Source organism: Malus sylvestris, chromosome 6 (genome assembly GCF_916048215.2).
Source record: "Malus sylvestris chromosome 6, drMalSylv7.2, whole genome shotgun sequence".
Taxonomy (NCBI): Eukaryota; Viridiplantae; Streptophyta; class Magnoliopsida; order Rosales; family Rosaceae; genus Malus; species Malus sylvestris.
The window spans coordinates 5,950,158-5,975,430 of NC_062265.1; positions in this window are offsets into that span (position 1 = coordinate 5,950,158).

A 25,273-nucleotide genomic window follows, 5' to 3' on the forward strand; every position below is an offset into this window, starting at 1 on the left:
TTCCGTCAGGAATCACAATGAGTAGTTTTGTCGGTGACAAATCCCACACCAAAGGTGTACTTCCGTTAACTGTAAATATTACCAGTCGCACCCACATGACCGGCTTTTTCATGGTTGATTCCAAAATCGAGTATAATGCACTGCTCAGCCGAGATTGGATTCATCAAACCAGTTGTATTCCTTCCTCATTGTACCAAGTGCTTGTCTTTTGGGACGGCAAATCAGTCACTGTTCATCCGGCCGATAGCCAGCCCTTCGAAGCTAACATGATCCAAGCACGGTATTATGACGATCACGTCGGCTACATTACTTTGCAAGGCTTCAATGAAGAGAGACGGCCGACTCGGATTTCCGTTCAGAAAGCTATCGAGGTTGGCGCCGAGACTGTCCAGCAGGATTCGGCGAGACTCGGATTAGCCAACTTCCTCCCCGAAGCCGATGTTTGACACCGATCGGGAAACACGCAGGGCCGCGGTTTCATCTACTATGGAACAACTGCTGGCCCATTGGTATACGATATCTAAGCAACCCAATTCGGGCGTCAACCTCGTCGAGTTCCTTGCTGAGGGAGATAATGGGCCTGTATTATCTTTTGATAAAATTCGAGCCGCCCCGGCCGAGCTCGAAGATCGTCGGCCCCTAGTTAAGGACCCTTTAGAAGAGATTAATGTTGGGACGGCCGATGACCCACGACTTTTGTTTATTAGTGCTTTACTTCCCTAACGAATGAAAGACGAGTTTCGTACCTTGCTTACGGAATTCAAAGATTGTTTTTCTTGGAGTTATCATGAAATGCCCGGCTTAGATCGTACTCTGGTCGAGCATGAATTACGTATTAAGCCCGGATTTAAACCTTTCCGTCAGCCACCTCGTCGATTCTCGACCGAAGTACAACTCAGTATCAAGGACGAACTAGTTCAGCTTTTGAAAGCCGGATTCATTCGGACAGCTCGATATGTCGAATGGTTGGCGAATATCGTTCCTGTATTAAAGAAAAATGGTGCACTGCGCATCTGCACCGATTTTCGAAATCTGAATCTGGCAACTCCCAAAGATGAGTATACAATGTCGATTTCAGATCTGTTAATCGACGCCGCGGCGAATCATGCGATCTTATCCTTTATGGATGGACATGCCGGGTACAACCAAATATTTATTGCCGAAGTCGATGTGCACAAAACTACTTTCCGTTGCCCGGGGGCACTCGGCACTTACGAATGGGTTGTCATGCCATTCGGCCTCAAGAATGCCGGCGCCACGTACCAACGGGCGATGAACACCATCTTCCATGATTTAATTGGCACCATCGTCGAAGTTTACATCGACGATGTTGTCGTCAAATCTAAACGCCGACAGACACATCTGGACGATCTCCGACAGGCTTTCCTCCGCATGCGTCAGCACAACCTCAAGATGAATCCTGCCAAGTGTGCCTTCGGTGTATCAGCCGGGAATTTTCTTGGTTTCCTCGTACATCATCGTGGGATTGAAGTCGATGAGAATAAGGCACGCGCAATCATCACTGCCCCACCCCCAACGACGAAGAAACAGCTCCAGTCTTTACTCGGACAAATCAATTTCCTCCGCCGATTTATTGCCAACTCGGCAGGAAAAATGAAAGCGTTTTCCACACTCTTAAAACTCAAGGACTCAGATAAATTTGTGTGGAACGACGAGCATCAGGCGGCGTTTACGCAAATCAAAGTCTCCCTCACGAACCCACCTGTCTTGGTTCCTCCCCGGCGCGGTAAGCCTCTTAAGCTCTATATCTCGGCGGCCGAAGAGTCCATCGGCTGCCTCCTCGCGCAAGATAACGACGCCGGACGGGAACATGCTATTTTTTATCTCAGCCGTAATCTCAGTCAACCAGAGATCAATTATCCAGCCGTCGAGAAGCTGTGCCTAGCCGTTTTTTTCGCCGCTTCCAAGCTTCGGCATTATATGCTCCCATCGGTCACCCAGGTTATTGCGCAGACTGACGTCATCCGCTACATGCTCACCCGACCGATCGTAAAAGGCCGCATTGGGAAATGGACCATGGCACTGTCCGAGTTTAGCTTGCAATATGTAGCTCAGAAAGCCGTCAAGGGCCAAGCATTGGCTGATTTCCTTGCTCAACATCCCTCCCCATACGGTTTTGAGGGCAACGACGTTGACATCGGCATGGTTCAGACGCGCGACAACCACTGGACGATGTACTTTGACGGCTCCAGTACGTCATCTTCGGTGGGCGTGGGAATTGTCATTCAATCCCCGAATCATGATCGCTGGTTCTTTTCGCTTAAGTTGGATTTCGATTGCACCAACAATCAGGCCGAATATGAAGCCCTGATCGTCGGCCTTGGAATTCTCCATGACCTGCGGGCAACCCGCGCCCTCGTCCTCGGTGACTCCGAGCTTGTGATTAACTAACTTAATGGTTCCTTTCGTTGCATGAGTTGTACCCTGGCACCTTACCATATGGTCGCCAGCTATTTGGCCGAATCCTTCGACGATATTACATTTCAACATATTTCCCGGTGTCATAATACCGACGCGGATGAATTGGCTCAAATTGCCTCCGGCGCACAACTCCTGAGGGGCAAACTAGGCCAAGAGATACCAGTGATACGACAGTTATACCCGGCCTTGGTTAACCAGCAAATCCTCCGACGGGACGACGTGATACGCACCAGGGTTATGTCCTTACCTTCGTTGTTAGATCGGCAGGACTCTGTCGAGATTTGCACGACCGAGGTAATACCGGATGATTGGAGAACACCCATTATGCAGTACCTTGACAATCCTAACGGGAAACATAGTCGCAGGACACGGGTTCACGCCACGAACTATGTCACGTACCAGAACGAGTTATACCGAAAGGGTGAAGATGGTTTGTTATTGCTATGCCTCGGCCCCCAAGAGAATGCTCGGGCGATCGCAGAGGTTCATGAAAGGGTATGCGGAGCTCATCAATCCGGACGGAAAATGCGATGGCTACTCCGACGACACGGCTATTTTTGGCCGAGAATACTGAAAGATTGTATCGAGTTTGCACGAGGATGCGTACAGTGCTAAATCCATGGGCCTATACAAAGGGTCCCGGCCGAGTCACTACATTCGGTCATTAAGCCATGGCCGTTTAGAGGATGGGCCATGGACGTAATCGGCAAAATCACGCCGACTTCTGGAGCTGCTAAGCATGCATGGATAATAGTCGCAACTGATTACTTTACTAAGTGGGTCGAAGCAAAATCATACGCCGAGTTAACATCTAAAGAGGTTTGCGACTTCATGGAGGAACACATTGTGACCCGGTTCGGTGTACCGGAAACGATCATAACCGACAATGGAACAATCTTCACAGCCGAAAGGTTTAAAGAATACACGGCAAATTTGAAAATTCGGCTGGAACAGTCCACACCGTATTATCCACAGGCGAATGGGCAGGCCGAGGCAAGTAATAAAGTGTTGATCGGCATCCTCAAAAAAATAATAAAAGAAAGGCCTGGCATGTGGCATTTGAAGTTGAACGAGGCATTGTGGGCATACCGAACGTCGCCCCGGTAGGCGACTGCGACAACCCCATACGCATTAACCTACGGACACGATGCAATGCTACCAGTCGAGTTGAGCATAAATTCGTTGCGATTAATTGAACAAAGTAGTTTGTTTAGCGCCGAATATAATCAGTCCATGAGACAGGAACTAGAAGATTTGGAAGAAGCGCGACTTGACGCTTATAACTTATTGGTGGCACAAAAACAGATTGCCGAGCGGGCCTATAATCAAAAGGTACGACAGAAAACATTCGGCGAGGGTGAATTAGTGTGGCAAACGGTGTTGCCCGTAGGACTAAAAGATCCTAGGTTCGGCAAGTGGTCGCCGAATTGGGAAGGGCCGTTCATTGTGCATAAAGTATACGGAAAAGGGGCGTATCATCTTAAAGACCGAACCGGTGTAGTTCACAGATTACCGATCAATGGGAAGTTTTTGAAAAAGTATTACCCGGTAACGTGGGAAATGCGAGAGTAAACAAAACCATCTCATTAAGATTGATGAGCATGTACAAGCTAAGTAAGTCATTCAGGATAAAACTAAGTACATTCAAGGGGAAGAAGGTAAGAGGGTGCTGAGAAGGGCCTTCAATTCCAACCACTGCACCTCGGCCATGATAACTTCATCTTGCCGATTCTTCTTGTCCAGCTTCAACCGCTCGACCCGCTTTGTTGTTGCCGCGTACTCAGTTAGGCGATCCTTTCCGCCCGACTCGAAGTCTCTAGCAAGCTTGGACGCGATGGCCGACCGACGTTTTGCTAGTTCGGCCATCTGACGGTCGAGCTCGGCTAGTACTTCTCCTTTTGCCCTTAGAGCGTCGATTTTCAGACGGAGAGTATCTTGAACGGCCGTGACAGCTTGCAGGTCCTGTTCGGCCTTTAGGGCGGTCTGGAAGACACTGAATGTCTCCCGAACCCGCTCCAAAGCAGACGATGCCCGAACGATGGCATTTCCGCTCAGGCGACCGTCTGCCCCAAGATCGTTCAGACACACGCCAAGTAGATCAAGACCGTTGCGCTCCAGTACTTGCGGCGCTGAAAGCGATAGAACTTCTCGCAGCTGGGTTAGAGCGGTTGGATCGGCAGCCTCAGTCGGAGCAGCCGAAGGGCCGGACTCGGCAGTTGTGCTGGAGAGGAGGGCTTTGAATTCGACCTCCCACGAAGCCTGCACATACAAATCAGTTTAGGCTTAAAGGAAGGCAGGGCGAGAATAGTAAGAAGGTTTCGTTTTTTAACCTGCCGAGATGAGACCTCGGCCATGTCCCCAGGATCGTTGCTCGAACCTAAAGAACTCAATGGCCGAGCCCAGTGTCTCAGATTGCTTCTTAGTTCACGCGGCCGATGAAGGTTATCTACGTTTGATGGCCACTGAGGCGGCCAAGAAATATAGATAACACCCTTCGGCGCATAGAATTGTCGGTGAAAAGAATGTACAGGCACCTGACATTTATTATTTTCCTCGTTTAGAATTCTAAAGCAAAAAAAAGCAATCAAGGAAAGATGGTCGAAGGTACTTATGAAGGCCGAGGTAACCTCCTGTGGAGGAATATGGAAGCCCTGGTCTTGAGGATGAACGGGCGATTCCGCCGTTGCCTCGGGTTCCTCGAGCGGGCGTTTGCCACGGTCGGCTGCAGATGGGCCGACCGGAACAGCCGTTTTGGAGAAGGCAGGGACATCCTGGTCCTGGGAAGGAGCGAGGGGTTCGGCCACCGCCGTCGGTTCCTCGACCGGGCGCTTGCCACGATCAGCCGTGGGGGGGCCGGCTTGAACCACCATCTCGTACCTTGGGAGAGGTTGCCGACGAGAGTGAGGACGATCTGCCAGCGGGACCTCGTCACTCCCCTCACTCTTTTCCAGAATGAAGACCGAGGGTTTTGGATTTCCAGGGGCTGTTCCCTCGGTCGCAGAAACCACCTTTTTTGGAACGGGTGTTTCCTCGACGGAGGGAGGCACAACTGGTGTACCAGTCCCAGAGATAGGCTACGTTCAAACTGTCGCTGCGGCCGGGGCGGGCTGTTTCTCGACCGAGGGTTGAACAACGGCGGGAGAAGGGGAAACACTGGGAGTCGTCGCCCCTGTGGTTTGACTGGAGATGACGTGGATCTCCCGTGCGCCCTTCTTTGCCAGCTGTTTTACCCGCTTGGCAGGCGGTGGAGGTTCGAAGACCGGCTCGGCCTCTTGGCGAGGGCGTTTGGTCAGCGCGGCCCGACCAGCGGCCTTATCCCTTTTAACCACGGCTGATTTTTTCTCGACCATGGCCGCGGCAACAGCCTCCGTTTTTCTCGAAGGCCGATTACCTAAGAAGATAAAAACAATTCAGTAAGGCAAATCAATATGCAAGGTTGAAGGAAAAGAGGAGAAATGAACAATTACCTTGAGTTTGTGGGGCCGAGGCCTTCTTAGGTCGGTCGCCGAAGAGTTTGTTCAGCACCTCTTCGACCGGAGCACCAAAGAACTCCTGGGTGTAATTTTCCCACCACTTACCGAAGGTGTCAGTGCAATGGGTTTCTGGGGTGGCCGGTCGAAGGCGGAATTTTTGGCAGTACTCTTGGAACTCCCTCGCGGCAGTTTTACATTCCTTCTCCGAGGAACGAGGTTCACGTCCACCGCTTAGGACTGTTCGGGAGGAGAGAAGGGGGACGGGGCAGCCCTGAAGATAGCCGAGCTGCCGGGCAAGAAAGTTCGGATGATATACTTCCCAACCTGACCGTTTCCCATCGCAGCCGAGAGGGAGGTCGCGAGCAAGCACAAACGACCCACAGGTCTGACGAAGATCGGCGTCCTCCTCCGCGCCCCACGTAGAGGTAGGCAGCCTGATGGAGGAAAGATAGTCTCGACGACGACATATCAGGAACTCGTCGTTGGAGAAGTCGTCGAGAGCGAAGAGGTACCGAAATACCTCTTCGGCTTGATGGGGAGGCGTCGGTCGAGAGGCCAGCTGAGGTCCAAGCGCCTCCGTTGGTGAGAAGTCAGCTATGGCCGGCCGAAGGGAGGCGAAGTAAATTTGTAACCAGAGTTGGAAGACCCAGAGGGGACCATTCTGGTGTGGATCGATTTTGTGGAGGGTCGCATCGGCCAGGCAGCGGAAGAGATGGGCGAGAATGTTGGAGCTCAGTGCCAGGACGTGACCACCGGCCAGGGCCTCGGCTACCGGCATATTCTCGACCAAGCATTTGTTTGACTTGGTACAACAAATGTACTTGTTGTACCAATAGAAGAGGAAGGCTTCATGCTCTCCCTCTCGCAGGTCCTCCTCTCCTCGGCCGACGAAGTGAAGATAGAGAGTATTGTAATTAAAGAAGTTCTTGTAGAGCTTCTGGATGTCTTCTTTCGACGGGATTTGACCGTCACGGTTCAAGGCCTCGAAGGCTCGTCGATCAAAAAGCATCTTCAGATCAATATTCGACGGGTGCCCAGAGAGGGCCGCGTCGATGGGGATCCCGGTTGCCGAAGTCCCCAGAATGGCGGTGACATCAAGGATGGTGGGACCGATGGGACCAAGAGGAAGAACCAGGGTGTTGGTGGCCGAGCACCAGAAGCACAAGGCGGCTAGGAGAAGCTCCTTGTCGAGAACGACATCCATTGACGAGAGGAGGATGGCGTCGTAGATACCGAGGGCTTTCCATTGCTCGCCGAAGAGCCGTTCCATTCGAACAACCCAGGCTGCCCAGGATGTGGTCGTCGAAGGCCAGGAGCCTTGGGGTTTCGCCGCATCCCATCTCGACCATTCAAACCCTTGTAGCAAGGGTGTTAGGCAGTGCTCCTGGAGAAGACCAGTAATGGTCGGCGATATTGTAGCCTTGAAGAGAGGACCCAAGATTTGGTGGACGGTGCTCATGTCACTTTCAAACCGTATAGTCTTGATCGAGCTCCGATCAAGAATCTTCTGATGCTGGTCACATTCCCTGGAAAGCTTGGAGATGAAGGACGCCATTGTAAGAAGGAAGCACGGCGTAAAAGGGTTTTCTGGGTTGGGGGATTTGAAGACGAAGACCTGGAAAAAGAAATGTGCTGGAGAATAAGAGCAAAAGTTTTCAGAAAGTTTTGGGAGCGTAAAGTGCGAATGAGAGAGTTTCAGTATTTATAGGCTTTTGGCAGGAAGGGTAATCGTTTGAAATTCAAAACAAAGGGCAAAATCGATCGAGAGAATCGTTGATCATGATGAACATTTGGGAAATGCAGTTGAAAAGACCGAAGGTTTCAGATGTTGGGGGCACACGATTGCGTGTGACGGCGAAATTAATGGCGGAAGATGTTTCGACGCCTGCACGATGACATGTGGGCTCACGACTTGAGGAAGTGGCTCGCGGATTGAGATAATGGTCATAATGGCAAGACGGTTCAGGCAGGCACACGCCTTGGACGTCATTATTGGGATTGGTCGTGTTAGAGGACGCCACATGGCGAGTTCGGTTAATAGGATCAAGATCGTGCAATCATGTTCAATAAATGCGCCTTGGAACTCGGGCATTAGGGTTCTGAGTGGTAGATTCGCTTCTTCAAGGCCGAAACTCGGCCAAAGAATTCAGGCCGAGGACCTCAGAAGCGAGGGGGCAATGTTTGGGCCCAAAATAACAGTTTGGGCCGAGTGTAGGGTCATTCTCGGCCCGGGAGGCCTTGCGACAAGAATACCATGGATCGTTCAGTACGTGGGCCTCCAAACCTAGGTCGGCTAGGTCATAACGCAAGAGGTCGAATCCTAGTGCAATAAGGAGTCTCGGCAGGACCCGGAAACGAATCCGGCTCAGGTAAAGGACTAGGTTCACAGTCCTAGTGAAGGTAGGACTGGTCGAGTTGATGCTGATCAGGGGAAGAAAACCTAGTTCGAGTAGGTTTTTAACTCGACCTTGGGGGGAGCCATTGCTATAAATAGAAGAGGTTGCACATCATTCAAACCCCTGCAAATCAATACAAAATTGCCCTGCGCAAACTCTTACAACTTGTGATTTTTCTTTTTTCCTTTTTCGCTGACACATCTTCCGTTGGCATCAACAACACTGTGGAAGCAACCGGTGATATCTTAAGTCGGTATAGATAGCTCTGTCACCGTAGAATCGATCGGTCTTGCAGTATCTTCCATTGGCATCAACAGCACTGCGGCGAGAACGGTTGATTACCTATCCAAGTCTCGGTCGAGAAGGGTTTCTGAACCCTTATTGGTCGAGGTCATCTCATCAGCCTTCTCGGCGAAGTGAGGTGTTACAGTTATTACATTCGGCACATTGAAAGCCGAATTTGATATTGAACTTCGTAACAATAGTAACCTTGTCTTCAGGTTCGAGAGCCCAAGAGGCCGAGACGTGTTCCTTTCTCGGCCGCAATCGCAAGACGCAGAAGTCAGTAGCGCGACCCAACGCAACATCAACAAATTTACTCCTCGGCCGAGCTCGGCCGACGAGTTGGCACGCCCCGCATTCACCGAAGGACGTAGTTAGCTCATTAATTACTCGACTTGCGCGCCACGTAGGCTTTGTAGTTTCTAGGGTCAACAGTCCCACAAGTAGAAATTGAAACATCCTCGTCGACTGCAATCCCCAGCTTCTCCTTCATGTTAGTACTCTTGAAATATTTCTTGTAAGTACTGAATATTTCAGCCTTGGACGTTGTGTGTGTGGCATTAGTAACACTAGAAACCTCTGGGCTTACTGTGCTTTTGCTAATAGGTACGACGAGCAACCCATCTTTTCCGTCTAAAAAGTAGAATCCTAGTTTGCGAGTCCTATAAGCATTACATTCTATTGTACTTATCATGGCTCGAGTACTACGAATGTTGACTTGCACCCACTTATTGTGGCTCCACGACGAAGTACATTCACCTAGACGGTCTGCTATCATTGACAGAAGTTCAGGAGGAAGATCGGACCACGATTGCATTCGCATTTTTTTTTCCATAGACATTTTGCCACAACGATACCTGCTAGACGTAGAAATTATAATCTTGATAATTCTTTTCATACAAGCGTGTATACTTGACATTCAAGTAAGGATCTCCACAAATAACGAATACAATCGGAATCAGATTACAATATTAATTCCTAAGCCATGATATTCTTTCCATAGACAAGACTCCATCTCTAACACTAGAGGCATGGAGATATAGATGCTACTTAATTACGACAAAAATATGCAGTAATTACCACAAGGGTAATATGCAGTAAATAAAAATATGCAGAGTTTTGGTGAGAATTGAAGGGCTGATCAGCTTTGTTTTTATTTTCTTCCACAATAAGTTGAACTCAAGATTGATTGAGCTTGCAGTGGAAATATTGGATTTAAAGATCATATTCATATGCATGATAAATTTAAGGAAAAACGAGAACACATGAAATTAATTAAACCTAACAAGAACAAATTAAATGTTTCAGAACTTAACGAAAATGATAATAAAAGTCCAAGAGTACGAATACAAAAACAAAAGAGAAAATTAAGGAGACGTACTTTGAGATTTATCCAAGGAAACCCCGACCCTCTCCAAAACAATAGTCACTGGAAGGATTTCTGCAGAGACATTGTGTGTGTACATATATATTACTGCTCACATATCTATTTACAAAAAGAGTTCTAGTTTCACTGGTTTAACAACGGATGCGCTTGATGATAAATAAATTCATTAATAAATACTTGTAGATTAATTAAAACGAAATAGTTATCAAATAAAATAAAAAGTACCCAAGTAAGCTGAATTTTTCAGGGGTACTTTCGTCATTTCATTTTACTTTACTTTGTCATGAATCAGAACCTGTAGTATATTATTGCGCGTTCATTGCTCTGATTAATTATATGTGAAGTAAGAAAGGGATCGTGATTGTATACAAACTGTTTTCAAATAGAGGATACTTCAATTGGGATTATATTCCTAGGATTTGTGATTAACATACTTAAGGAAAAATTTGGCGGGAAAATGTTGCATAAACTTGGGATTTTATGGAAGTCTACTGTAGTGCTGTGATTTTTTGCAGTATTTTGGAGAGTTTACTAGACTTTGCTGCTCAAGAATTGTTGGAAATATGCCTACTTGAAATGAGTAATGCTTATTTGTTGAAAGAAGAGTAGCAAGTGCTGCTGAAATGAATAAGTGCCAAATCACAAACGAGCATGTGCCCAAACAATTGAAGAACAAACATCACCCCAACTGACTGGACCTCCCCCCTCTTCCGACTTTGCAGCTCAAGAATTGTTGGAAATATGCCTATTTGAAATGAGTAATGCTTGTTTGTTGAAAAAAAAGAGTAGCAAGTGCTGCTGAAATGAATAAGTGCCAAATCACAAACGAGCATGTGCCCAAACAATTGAAGAACAAACATCACCCCAACTGACTGGACCCCTCTCCCCCCAAAACAAAAAAAAACACACAATCTCGCACCACAATAATGCTCTTCTTTGACATCTCCTCACCTTTCGTAATTTGGATACCTTAGAGATCGAGCTATGGTTCTTGGCTGATACGTTTGATATCTCCTCACCTTTCAGTCATACTTGCTCCTCTTCTTTTAGCAGCCAAGCATTATTCATTTCAAATTCCTGAATAACTGATAACAGAAGAAACAACGTACAAGAAAGCATGCAAAGGATAGGAGACATGAAAATATTACATTGCCTTCTTCCATTCAATATTTACATACTGTAGACAGAATACCTCACTGATGATGATCCACAAGCTTTATGGCTCACTGTGAAGAAGGTTTTGATCATCAAAGAGATATCTTTTTGCTTGAAGCAAGACACAACTTGCAGCATTTACACTTAAGGAATTTTAAGTTTGTGAATAATACAATTATGAAGACCTAATTAAATTTCCATGCATCAATATAGTACCCCTATTAGGAATAGGAAGGGCATCTTCATTACCAAGAATGACATAAGTATTACTAGTATATGGGTGATGATCCTGAAGAGCAACACCATTGTTAGTCATGTGATGGGGGCACCAATGTCATGCAACTATTTGAATCCAAACTATAGCATGGAACATGAAACCCAGTGAAAGTAGCAGTAGGACAATGAGCGTAAGCCATGACATGATGATGGGTTGGGTGGATGACCCCAAAAGGAGCGACTGCGACCACCATAACCACGACCACAACCAAAGCTACCACGACCACCATGGCAGAAAGAATAAGGGGGTCAATTGGTGCGTGGAGGAGGGTGATTGGTACAATAGGCTTGGTACGAAACATGAGCATGGGTCGGGACACTAGGTGCACGAAAACCCACGACTTGGTGGACATGAGTAGTCGGGGCATACAGATTGGGCTGTTGTTGCTGAACGAAGAATGCTTGAGCATCAGGGGCATATGGCTATTTCTGGGCTTCAAAAAGCAGAAGTCGATAGCGCAAGTCAGTAAAGGAAGGCAAGGGAAAAAATTAAGCATTGAGAGCGCAAGTCAGTAAAGGAGGGTAAGGGAAAAAATTGAGCATTGTTGTGGTGAACATGGAATAGTCATTGTGGAGCCAAAAATAATCAAGAAAATTATGGAGGTGACATGTGGACTTTTGGGTAAAAATGATAAAATTACCCTCGAGGCACACTGGGATGCTTACGCTCATGCAACGGACAATAACGGCTCAATCAAGGAAGACTCAAAGGTGATCAAAATGGTATTTATTCAAATCCCTCTCATCACTCCTCATCAAATCCTTATTCAAAAGGTAACTCCCAATTTTCCTAATCAATTTAGGTTTAATTGCCAAGGTAATTGCAAGATATTTTTTCATGTAATATCTTACCATTATACTCACAATTTAACCATATATGGTCGGTCCCTATTCTCCAAATAGGGCCGCTCACTCCCCTATAAATAGTCATATTCTCCCACTAAAAAGCCAAGCCATTTTGCTACCTACAAACTCCTAAACACATTCTTTTGCAGAATTCTAACTTTGACATCGGAGATTTTTCAGCCAAAGCATCCCCATTCATCGTGGGCGCGTGAGGCTTTTGGCCTTAATCTTAGGTGTTATTATTTTGCAAGTGCAGTTTTGTCAAAGGAGAAGACGGCAGAAATTTGCATCCAGAAATTGGTGCTTTTAAATTGGTGCTTTTATTAAGAGTCTTGATTCACATGCTCGAAGAAGACTCTAGCATTCAAAGTTTCTCATTCCTTGTTCATTTATAGATTTTTCATACGTTTTTATTCCAAGATTTTTTTTATAAAGTTCTTTAAATAAACGTAAAAGAAAAGTACAATGACTAGAAATTCGGAAACCACGATTAACGGAACTTCCTATGTTCAAGGATTTGGACCAAGTGATAGAGATCAAGGCATAGCCTCACCACGATGATCCATGAAGCTCAATTCGACGATGAGTGGAGCGGCATCACCCATACAGGGCTATGCCAACATTAGCCACCACTGTGGCAACTCACGGCGAGACCAAGCCCACGGTGAAGGCATCACCTTGCAGCTGCAAGCCCAGGTCCATGCTACCTTGCAGCAGCGAGCCTAGGGCCCTGACACAAGGAAGCCCAGCACGGCCCAACGCAAGCAGGCCCAAGATGCAGCCGCAGCGGCCTAAGACTCGCAGGTTAAGGATGCCAAGCAGGCCCAAGCTGCGCCGAGAGGAGCCCAGCGCCTATGCGCTTCAGTTGCCTAACCCTTGCCCACTTGCTGCTGTCTAACTCGAAGTTTGGCCCACTTTCGTGGCCCTCTTAGCAGCCCAAACTGGTCCAGTACGATCGGTTCAACCTTTCCGGCTTCAGATTTCTAGACCGACAATTGAACCGAGGGTATTTTCACCTTATTTCTCTACAAATTTGACATAACCAAATCTCACGCTCGGAGTTTATTATCATTTCATTACTCAAAGATCATATCGTCCAAGCTCTTCCAACCCAAATGGCGAACAACATTTATCCCGACAAGTCATAGAGTTGACAAACGCCCTCGCACATCAGACGACCTTGATGAATCAACTCTTACAGCATACCAAGATGCAGCATGCCCCAGAAGAAGTGTCCCAAAGTAGGACAAGGGCAGATGACAAACCTCTCTAGCAACGTCCCTGCAAGCAGCCCTTCAACAAGTACACTCCCGATTGGGCCCCCGAGATAGTGTATACTCTCGTCTTAACGCACAAAGGAGAATGCATTCTTGGTTAGGCCCACAGACGAGCATACATTCATGGTTGGGTCCACACTTCGATAATCAACATGAGCAACCTTCCAGGTGAAGTGTTCATTTACGGCGAGGCCCTCAAGGAGTATCATCCACCTCACATTGGAGTAGCCAGCTCAACAGACGAAGATAAGCAGTCATTCAATCCAGCTCAAGTGTAATTAGCAGCCTGCGAGAAATTCGCTTGCCTGCTAGGACCATAAGCATCGCAGCCGTGGTATAGACGAGCCGAACACATGAAAGAGCAGCCTAGACCAGTAGGTTAAGACCGGGGGCAGCCGAGAGCTCCGATACCCCCAACAAAGGTAAATTTAGGAAGAAGTAAATAGGTTCCTGACCGAGCGATTGCGTGATTTCCAACACAACGAGATCACTGATGAGGCACTACGACGAGACATGACCAACATAAGCATGTTACCCTTCACGGATGAGATCGAGCAGGCAAAGCCTCAACGTAAATTCAGCAAGCCATATTTCACATCTTTCAAAGGGGATGGAGACCCGAAGAGACACTTGAAGCACTACCGAAGCATAATGATCCTCTATCAAAATAATGACGCTCTCATATGCAAGATATTCGCCACCACTTTACAAGGTGAGATGCAAGATTGGTTCTACACCCTACCGTCATAATCCATCTGGAGTTTTGATGAACTTTCTTTGGTTTTCACCAAGGAATATTCATCTTACCACTCGATCAAGAAAAAGTCCGAGTATTTGTTCAACATCAAGAAGAACCAAAAAGAGTCGTTTCGCGACTATGTGAAGAGGTTCAAAGTAGAGAAGACAAAGATAGTCGGATGCAATCAAAGAAGATCTAACTCTAGCAGACCACCTACTATTCGGATAACTCATCATGAAAGAAGATTTAACTCTGACAAACTATTTCGCTCTAGCAGAAAATCATGCATTTTAAGACGAGGCTCGGTGAGCAGACAAGGTACCCAAGTAGCCTCGAAGAGAATAGGTAGTAACTCAAAAGAAGGAAGACAAGAATAAGTACAACAAAAAAAGCAGGTAGGAGGCCAAGCACAATGACCTATCCCCAACAAAAAGAGGCATAGTGCCCAAGAACCACTTGAAGTTCTTGATCATGATCCACCAAATCCTACACAACATCAAGAGCGAACTATGGTTCAAGCTGTTAAACAATCAAAGGGAGACACCTTCAAGTTTGACCACACTAAGTACTGCACATTCCATCGAGGTCCCGGTCACACAACTAACGATTGTTACAATTGGAGGAACTACCTAGAGAAGCTGGTGAAACAAGACAAGGTCGACATATACTTTGACAAGCTAAATATGCATCCTAAAAGAAATACTGACGCCGTCAAAAAGCTGCCGACCAAGATGATCCGAATCAATGGCATTTTAGCTAATCCAAGCACTTAGGGGCCATCAACAACTCCAAGAAAAGGAAGATCCAGCAGGCTTTACTAGTCTAACGGGTCTAGGCAGTTAATACACAACCTGGACCCATCGTTGACTTCACCGAGTAGGATGCTGAAGGCGTTGACTTCCCACATGGTGACCCACTAATGGTATCTGTCAAACTAGCCCACGCTATAGTCGTTAGAATGAAGGTTGATAACGGAAGTTCGGTCAACCTAGTTTAGTTCTTAGTAATTCAGAAGATGGGCCTGGAAAACACAATTATACACAGAGCGAAGGTACTCATCGGATTCAACGGACACACCTCAATTGCCATCGGCAACATTACACTTAACGTGATAACACCACCAGTTGTCTCAAAGCCAATGTTCATGATAGTAAGTGACATGTCTCCATATAATGGGATTCTAAGGCAACATTAGCTGATAAAGCTGGATGACATAACTTCTATAAAAAAATCTGATTCCGCATCTCGGGAGAATGAGTTGGAGAAATCAAGTCTGACTAGGCCACATCTCAAGATGCAATGTGCTAGTATTGAAGGAGTAAAAAAAAGAAGACATTTACCCCCGTGGAGGCTCCCGAGGTCTAAAGGGACAATGAAGTTACCAAATAGCAATTACAGTAGACGGATCAAGAAAATGATGTCCAAGTAAATGTGCCAGTAGACGAGGTTGGATGGAAACCCGAAGATGATGCCGAGCACATCATCCTTGATCCACAGCAGTCAGAGAAGACTGCTAGAATCGGCTCACGTCTGAGCCCGAAAGAAAAAGAGGAACGTACAGCTTTCTTTAGGGAAAATTGTGACGTCTTTGCATGGTCACCTTTCGACATGCTCGGCATCGACCCCGAGATTGCTTACCATAAGCTGCACATCGACCTCGCTGCCAAACCAGTGATCCAAAAGAGAAGACATTTCGCACCTGAACAAGTGGCAATCATCGAAGTAGAAATCAATAATCTATTAGAGGCTAAATTCATGGAAGAGGTAGTACACTCAACATGACTTGCCAACGTCATGCTAGTAATGAAGAAATAGAAGGGCAAATAGAGGGTTTGCGTAGACTACACTGACCTTAACAAAGCATGCTCGAATGATCCTTATCCAGTTCCCCGACTTGATCTACTAGTAAATTCAACTTTCAGAAACCAGCTACTTAGTTTCTTTGATGCATACTCTGGCTATAACCAAATAGCCATCCATGAGCCCGATAAAAAGAAAATCGCGTTCGTGATCGAGCAAGGCACCTACTGCTACAAGGTCATGCCTTTTGGCATCAAGAATGCTGAGCCACTTACCAACGATGGGTAAACATGATGTTTAGGAAGTAAATTGGAGTAACTATAGAGATCATAGTGAAGGGCAAGCAGAAATCAGACCACATCAGTAACTTGGCGAAAACTTTCGACATCCTTAGAAAGTACAAGATGAAGCTCAGTCCTGCCAAATGCATATTTGAAGTATCTTTAGGCAGATTCTTAGGATAACTAGTAACTTAACAAGGAATCGAAGCACATCCTAAGCAAATCGAAACAATCCTAGAGATGAAGTCTTCAACTTCCTGGAAAGAGATCCAAACCTTGACTAGACAAGTTGCTGCACTCAACCATTTCTTCTCGCAGTCTACTGATTGATGCAAGCTTTTTTTTCAAAACATTCAAGAGGGCACAACGAGACAAATGAGATGATGAATGCGAAAGAGCTTTCCAAGACCTGTAGAAGTATCTCACATCACCTCTCTTACTATCCAAGCCGAAAGCAGCGAAAAACTTATACATCTACTTGGCAATCTTGGAAGTAGCTGTGAGCTCTATCCTCATACGAAAAGAGCTGGAGGCCCAACTAACGGTATTCTACACTTCTAAAGCTCTTTTTAATGCGAAAACTAGATATCCAAAGATCATGAAATTAATTTTAATGCTAGCTGTTGTGGCTCGGAAGATCAGACCATATTTTCAAGCTCATACAGTCATCGTCATGACTCAGTATCCTCTATGATGAAACCTACATGGTCCAAACGCTTCTTAACGAGTAATAAAATGGGTGTTGGAACTTGGCCAATACATCTTAGTTTTCTGACCTCGCACGATGATAAAGGCCCAAGCCTTATCAGACTTAACAGAGCGACCCAACGACACCCCGAAGGCAACTGAGAACACCCTAGCCACGCCTGCTTCACCCGATGGAGACGTCTGGCATTTGCACATTAACATCACATCTAACTATAAAGGGTCGGGAGCAAGCATGGTCCTTGTCACCCCTAGACGGTTTGATGCTCAAGCATGCAATCACTCTAGGCTTCAAATCATCCAACAACGAATCAGAGTACTAAGCCCTACTTACAGGTCTCAGAATGGTAAAAGAGCAGTGAAAAAGCTTGCAATTCATTCTTATTCCTAGCCAATCAATAGCTAGACTATTGGGGGTAAACGACAAAACAACTAAAGATGACGCAATACCTAAATAAGGTATAAAAGAAACTTATGGGTTTCAGACTTACACCTTCACTCAAGTTCCGTGAGTAGACAACGCCTACACGGACACGCTAGCCGGTCTAGGCTTCGCCCTCGACCATCAACTCAAACGCTCTATTTCAGCGGAATATCTAGATAAGCCAAGCATATAAGCAAAACCAGCAGTCAAGGTGTCATAAGTTAGTACAACTCTAAACCAGCTAGATTCCCTTATAGACTACATTCTTTATTGAAAGATTAAAGTATAGAAAGATTGGAAGATTAAAGTCTAGAAAGCTCCAAACAAAGGCAGCATTTATTACATGTGGAACGGCATTCTCATCCAAGTATCATACACTGGCCCACATCTTTGCTGCCTAGCGTATCCTGACGACCTAAGGTTCTAAGTTTAATCCATGAATGCATTTGTGGAAATCACTCCAGAGGTTGATCTTTAGCACATAAGGCTTTTAACGAGTACAAAAGTGCTACTGCAGCCAAGGCTACAAGCCGATACCAGTACTGTCTACTAGCAAACTATACCCGCAGATAAGTCCTTAGCCGTTTATGCAATAGGCAATCGACTTGGTAGGGCCAATGCCGTTTGCTACTGGGGGGTAGAGGCATGATGATTGTGGCAACTAACTACTTCACTAAGTGGGCAGAAGTAGAGCCCATGAAAAACACAACTTAGACGTACATAGAGTGTTTCATATAGAGAAACATCATTTGCTGATTTGGCAACCCTCAATCTATCGTCACAAACAACGATCTGCAATTCGTAGGCAAAGATCTGACAATGTTCTTCAAAAAATATGACATCAAGCAGCACATGTCCACACCAAGGTATCCCCAAAGGTAATGGGCAAGCCAAAGCATCCAATAAGACGATTCTCGACTACCTCAAGAAATCCCTCTCTGACAAGAAGGAAAAATGGCCAGAGGAATTTTCCGGATGTCTATTGGCGTATCTCACAACCAAACAATGAGCAACCGGTGAGACTCATTTCTCTTTGGCATTAGGTTCAGAAGCAATCATTCCTCCTAATGTCATCGTGCCAAGTATCAGCACTTTACTGCCAAGCATCGAGCAAAACAGAAAGAAGATGGCCACAAACTTAGATCTGGTAGATAAAAAACACGAGAAGGTCATCACCCACATCGCAGCCTACTAGTAGCAGCTTTTCTTTAGCTACAACAAAAGAGCCAAGATATGGCAGAAAAGGCTCCAAAAAGATGGATCTCATCTAGCAAGGTCCGTACAAGATCAGCAGAGTATGCAGCAAGGGTAGCTACACCCTCACCACCATGAACGACAAAGAGATCGAAAAACTATGGAACACCTACAATCTGAGGAAGTACCATGCGTGACCTTCTTCTACATTAAAGCCTGAAGACTTAAGTAGCTCGACGGGCACTACTTCGCAAGCCAAGGATTATCCAATTGTTATGCAGTTCCTCCCTTACAACTTTTTGTTCGTTTCACTCGTTTTTCAATGAGGAATTCATAAGTAATTTTCAACTTGGCTCGGCTGCATGCTTATAATAACTATTCACTCATACACTTCTAAAAAAGACTGCCCCTTCTTAGAGACTTATCGTAAGAATTGCACCCACCTGAGGACCAACCATTCTCTCCAATGTGAGAGGATAAACCAATTCCCCGACACCTACATGGGTTTGCTCTCCGATGTGGGAGGATAAACTATACACTCTGAATATTTAGACGTGGATGAGTCGGGCTACCTTGGTATAATTAGGCGCGTGATGGCTTGTGCCGGGATTCCTAGAGTAGCCACAATGGTCCATTTCAAGGCTTAGCTAACTGAAGGATTTTGGTCTCTTAGCCTAATCCGTGAGGAACCGGGCCTCAGGGACGGAAGAGGCACATTACGCAGTACGCCATATAGACGACTGCCATGGAACCCTAAAGCTACTACCTAGTGCACTAGACTACTAGTTCCAAAAGACTGCCTATGGCTTACCCTTCAAGCAGTAAGCCGTGCTAAACTTATACAGTCGCACATTTTTGTGAAAGGTTCAACAGTTAGCGTGCATATACGAAGCTCTATCCACTACCGACATGTTACACAATTAATAAGTTTCACCACTGCCAAGCACAGAATGATCATTTAGATCTACACTAATTCCTAAAGTGTTGTGATACTTGCTATGCAACCCATGGAATTGGTTACGTAAGGAGCAAGAAGTTCTCTTAGACCTTTGCTTACGAAATTCCATACAACCGCATACTTTTGATACGAAAAGTTAGCGAATTTCGTGACCCGAAAATCTTTAGTATGTTGTGATGCATGCCACACAGCTCAAAGGATTAAAGAAAGCCAAGGTTAATAGCCAAGTGGTCATGCATACTCGTATATTTCTGTACGCAAGGCATTCGGCTGCCGACCCTATGGCTAACAACTTTGCAACAGTTTTACACCAACACCTATGGATGCATAGCCTACGTGGCTTGTCTGCTTATAGAAAAGCAACACGCATGCCGCTGGTCTAAAGGTCAAAAGTTGTGTGTAAACAAAAGAAGCAAAGATGAAGAAAAACGAATGAAGTAAGTTTATTAAATTTTCTAGCAAAATTGATAAACAAATAACAAATGCCGAATGAGTTCAAGCAAAGCAAAAAAGCAACAAAGAAAGTAAAGAAAATCCTAAAGGCTACCTAGAAGACTACTCTTCAGTAGCTTGGACATCTCACTACTACTCGGTCCCTGCACCTTCAGCAGCTACGGCGCTCTTAACAGCGGCATCATCCAGCAATTCACCACCGACTACCTTAGCTTGGCCACCAACTTTTCCGACTACTTCACGAATGAAAGCCTAAAAAATATAGGCAAGCAAGTATTCCGGAGAAACAAAGAAAAGATTTACGTAACCCAACTTGTAGAAATCGGCCTAACTCTGAACAAAGCATGCTCGAAGGATCCTTATCCAGTTCCTCGAATCGATCTACTAGATGATTCAACTTTCAGGAACCAGCTGCTAAGTTTCTTTGATGCATACTCCGGTTACAACCAAATAGCCATGCACGAGATCGATAAAAAAATCCATATTCGTGATCGAGCAAGGCACCTACAACTACAAGGTTATGCCTTTTGGCTTCAGGAATGTGGGAGCCACTTACCAGCAATGGGTAAACATGATGTTTAAGAAGCAAATTGGAGTAACCATGGAGGTCTACGTCTACGACATCATGGTGAAGGACAAGCAGCGATCAGACCACATCGGCAACTTGGCAAAAACTTTCGACATCCTTAGAAAGTACAAGATGAAGCTCAATCCTGCCCAATGCATATTCGGAGTATCTTCAAGCAGATTCTTAGGTTACCTAGTAACCCAACAAAGAATCGAAGCACATCCTAAGAAAATCCGAGCAATCCTAAAGATGAAGTCTCCAACTTCCTTGAAGGAGATCCAAAGCTTGACCAAACGAGCAGCTGGACTTAACCGCTTCCTCTCGCAGTCTACTGATTGATGCAATCCTTTTTTCAAAGCAATCAAGAGGGCATAACAAGATAAATGGGATGATGATTGCGAAAGAACTTTCCAAAACCTGAAAAAGTATCTCACATCACCTTCCTTACTCTCCAAGCCGAAAGCAGCGGAGGATTTATACATCTACTTGGCAATCTTGAAAGTAACGGTGAGCTCTACCCTCATACGAAAAGAGCTTGGGGCCCAACTGTTAGTATTCTACACTTCTAAAGCTCTTTTCAATACAGAAACTAGATATTTGAAGATCAAGAAATTAATTTTAGATTTAGTTGTTGCGGCTCGGAAGCTTAGACCATATTTTCAAGCTCATATAGTCATTGTCGTGACTCAGTATCCTTTACGCTCAATCCTATATAGTCCAGATGCGTCTCAACGAGTAATGAAATAGGTGTTGGAACTTGGCCAATACGAATTAATTTTCCGACCCCACACGGCAATAAAGGCCCAAGCCTTGGCAAACTTCATAACATAATTCACGCCTAGCCTAGACAATGCAACAGAGTGACCCAACGACGCCCTGAAGGAAACCAAGCACTCCCTAGCCATGTTTCCTTCACCTGATGGAGACTTCTGGCATTTGCATGCCAATAGTGCATCTAACTATAAAGGGTCGGGAGCAGGCGGGGTCCTTGGGGTGACGATTCGATGCTCTAACAAGCAATCACTCTAGGATTCAAAGCATCCAACAACGAAGCAGAGTACGAAGCCCTACTAGCAAGTTAGAATGGCAAAAGACTTGGCAATGAAAAAGCTTGCAATTCATTCTGATTCTCAGCTAATCACCAGCCAGACTACTGGGGAGTACACAACAAAATATCTGAAGATGGCATGATACCTAGAGAATTTATGAAAGCAACTTGAGGCATTTCAAACTTACACCCTCACTCAAGTTCCGTAAGCAGACAACGCCCACACAGACACGCTAGCCGGCTTAGGCTCTATCTTCGACCATCAACTTAAACGCTATATTCTACTGGAATATCTAAACAAGCCAAGCATAAAGGTAGAGCCAGCAGCCGGGGTGTCACAGGTTAGTACAACTCTAAACTGGCAAGATTCCTTTATAACTACCTGGTCAATGGCATACTCTATATGGAAAGATTAGAGTCTAGAAAGCTCCAAACAAAAATAGCACTTACTACATGTGGAACGACATTCTCGTCTGAATATCCTACATTGGACCACATCTCTGCTGCCTAGTGTGACCCAAAGACCTAAAGGTTCTAAGTTTAATCCACGAATGCGTTTGTGGAATAACTCCGGAGGTTGATCCTTAGCACAGAAGGCTCTTAACGCAGGCTGCTACTGGCCTACTATGCATCAACACACTAAGGAGTTAGTATAAAAGTGCGACCGCTACCAACGCTACAAGTCAGTACCAGCACTGCTTGCCAACGAACTACACTCGCAGACGAGTCATTGGCTATTCATGCAATGAAAAATCAACTTGGTAGGGTTAATGCCACCCGCTACTAGGGGCAGATGCATGATGATCGTGGCAATTGACTACTTCACTAAGTGGGTGGAAGTCGAGCCCATGAAAACCACAATTCAAACGAACATATAGCGTTTCATATAAAGGAACATCATTTGTCGATTTGGCATCCCTCAATCCATCGTCACAAACAACGGCTTGCAATTCGTAGGCAAAGATCTGGATATGTTCATCAAGCAGCACATGTCCATTCCAAGGTATCCCCAAGGCAATGGGCAAGCCAAAGCGTCCAACAAGATGATTCTTGACTGTCTCAAGAAATCCCTCTCTGACAAGAAGGGAAAGTGGCCAAATGAACATTCTGGATGTCTATGGGCATAACGCATAACCAAATGATGAGCAATCGGTGAGACTCCTTTCTCTTTGGCATTTGGTTCAGAAGCAGTCATTCATCCCAATGTCATCATGCTAAGTATCAGCACTCTATTGCCAAACATCGAGCAAAACAGAAAGAAGATGCCCACAAACTTAAATCTGGTAGAGGAGAAACACAAGAAGGTCATCATTCGCATCGTAGCTTAGCAGCAGTAATTCCTCTCTAGCCATAACAAAACGTCCAAGATCAAGCAATTCCAACCTAGAGATCTAGTCCTATGAAAAACCTTCATCACTACCCATAGAGAAGGCTCTAAAAAGATGGATCTCATCTGAAAATATCCATACAAGATCAGCAAAGTATGCAGCAAGGGTAGCTACACCTTTGCCATCAGGAATGACAAAGAGATCGAAAAACAGCGGAACACCTACAATTTGAGGAAGTACCATGCGTGACCTCCTGCTACATTAAATCCTGAAGACTTAAGCAGCTCGACGGGCACCACTTCGCAAGCCGAGGACTATCCAATTGTTATGCAATTCCTACCTTACAGCTAAGTTTTTGTTTGTTTCACTCATTTTTCAATGAGGAATTCATAAGTAATTTTCAACTTGGCTTAGCTGCATGGTTACAACAATTGATCACTCTTACACTTCAAAAGAAAGATTGCGCCCTTCTTAGTGACTTGTCGCAAGACTTGCACCCCCTTGAGGACCAAACCATGCTCTCCAGTGCAAAAGGGAAAACCAATTCTCTGACACCCATATGGATTTGCACTCCGATGCATGAGGATAAACTATACATTCAAAATATCTAGACATGGATGAGTCAAGCTACCCTGGTTTAACTAGGTGTAAGATGTCTTGCGCTGAGATTCCTAGAATTAAACACAATGGTCATTTTCAAGGTTTAGCTAACTGAAGGATTTTTGGTCTATTGGCCTAATCCGTGGGGAACCAGGCCTCAGAGACGGAAGAGGCACATTATGCAATACGCCCTTTGGACGGCTGCCATGGAACCCTAAAGCTGCTACGAGTACATTAAGGTAGCCTACGGTTTCTAGAACACTGCCTACGGCTTGCCCTTCAAGCAATAAGTCGTGTTAAACTTATACAACCGCACATTTTTGTGAAAGGTTCAACAGTTAGCGTGTATATACGAAGCTCTATCCACTGTCGACATTCTACGCAGTCGATAAGCTTCACCACTGCCAAGTACAGAAGGATCGTTTAGATCTACATTAATTCCTAAAGTGTTGTGATACTTGCTATGCAACCCATGGAATTGGTTATGTAAGGAGCAAAGAGTTCTCCAAGACCTTTGCTTAGGAAATTCCATATAATCGTGTACTTTTGATATGAACGGTTAACGAATTTCATGACCCAAAAATCTTTAGTAAGTTGTGATGCAGGTCACACAGCTCAAAGGATTAAAAAAAGCCAAGGTTAACAACCAAGTGGTCATGCAGACTTGTCTGCTTCTATACTCAAAGCTTTCGGCTACCGACCCTATGGCTAACAACTTTGCAACATTTTTACACCAACACCTATGGATGCATAACCTACGTGGGCCTGTCTGCTTATAGAAAAGTAGCACATATGCCACTAGTCTAAAGGTTAAAAGTTGGGCGTAAACAAAAGAAGCAAAGATGAAGAAAAGTGAAGGAAGCAAGTTTATTAAATTTTCAAGCAAAATTGATAAACAAATAGCAAAGGCCAAAGGAGTTCAAGCAAAGAAAAAAAGCAACAAGGAAAATAAGGAAAATCCTAAAGGCTAACTAAAAGACCACTCTTCAACAACTTAGACATCTCACGACTACTCGGTCGCCACACCTTCAGTAGTCGCAACGCTCAGCAGCAACATCATCCAACGTTTTACCGCCAGCTGCCCCAGCTTGGGCACCAACTTCTCCGACTCCTGCACGAATGGAAGCCTAAAAAATAAAGGCAAGCAAATCTTCTAGAGAAATAGAAAATGTCTTGAAGTCTTTCCCAACAAACTCAAAGTCATACGACCTACCAAAGAAATGATCTACATAACCCAGCTTGTAGAAATTGGCATAACTCTAAACAAACGAAGCCTCAAGCCCCGCCTTCTCACTCTTCAGTTGCTTGTTCTCCTCGAGCTGAGCAACACAGATGGGTTATAGCTCATCCACTTCCTTCTTCAGACTTTCATTGATCTTAAGTGCACCTTGGAGTTCTAACACTTAGAGTTCAAGCCTATTGACGACCTTTTTGAAGTGGATCACTTGATTATAAGCAACAATCAACTCTTCATCCTTTGCGTAAGTAGCAGAATGAAGCTCAAAAATGGCACGTTCAAGATCTTGAATCTAAGGTATGTAACATCCAATCTCCTTCTCTACACTTCCATATTTAACTTAGATCGCGTCAAGCCTAGTCTTCAAGTCAACGATTTTCTAGTAAGTGGTATCAAGCTGCAAA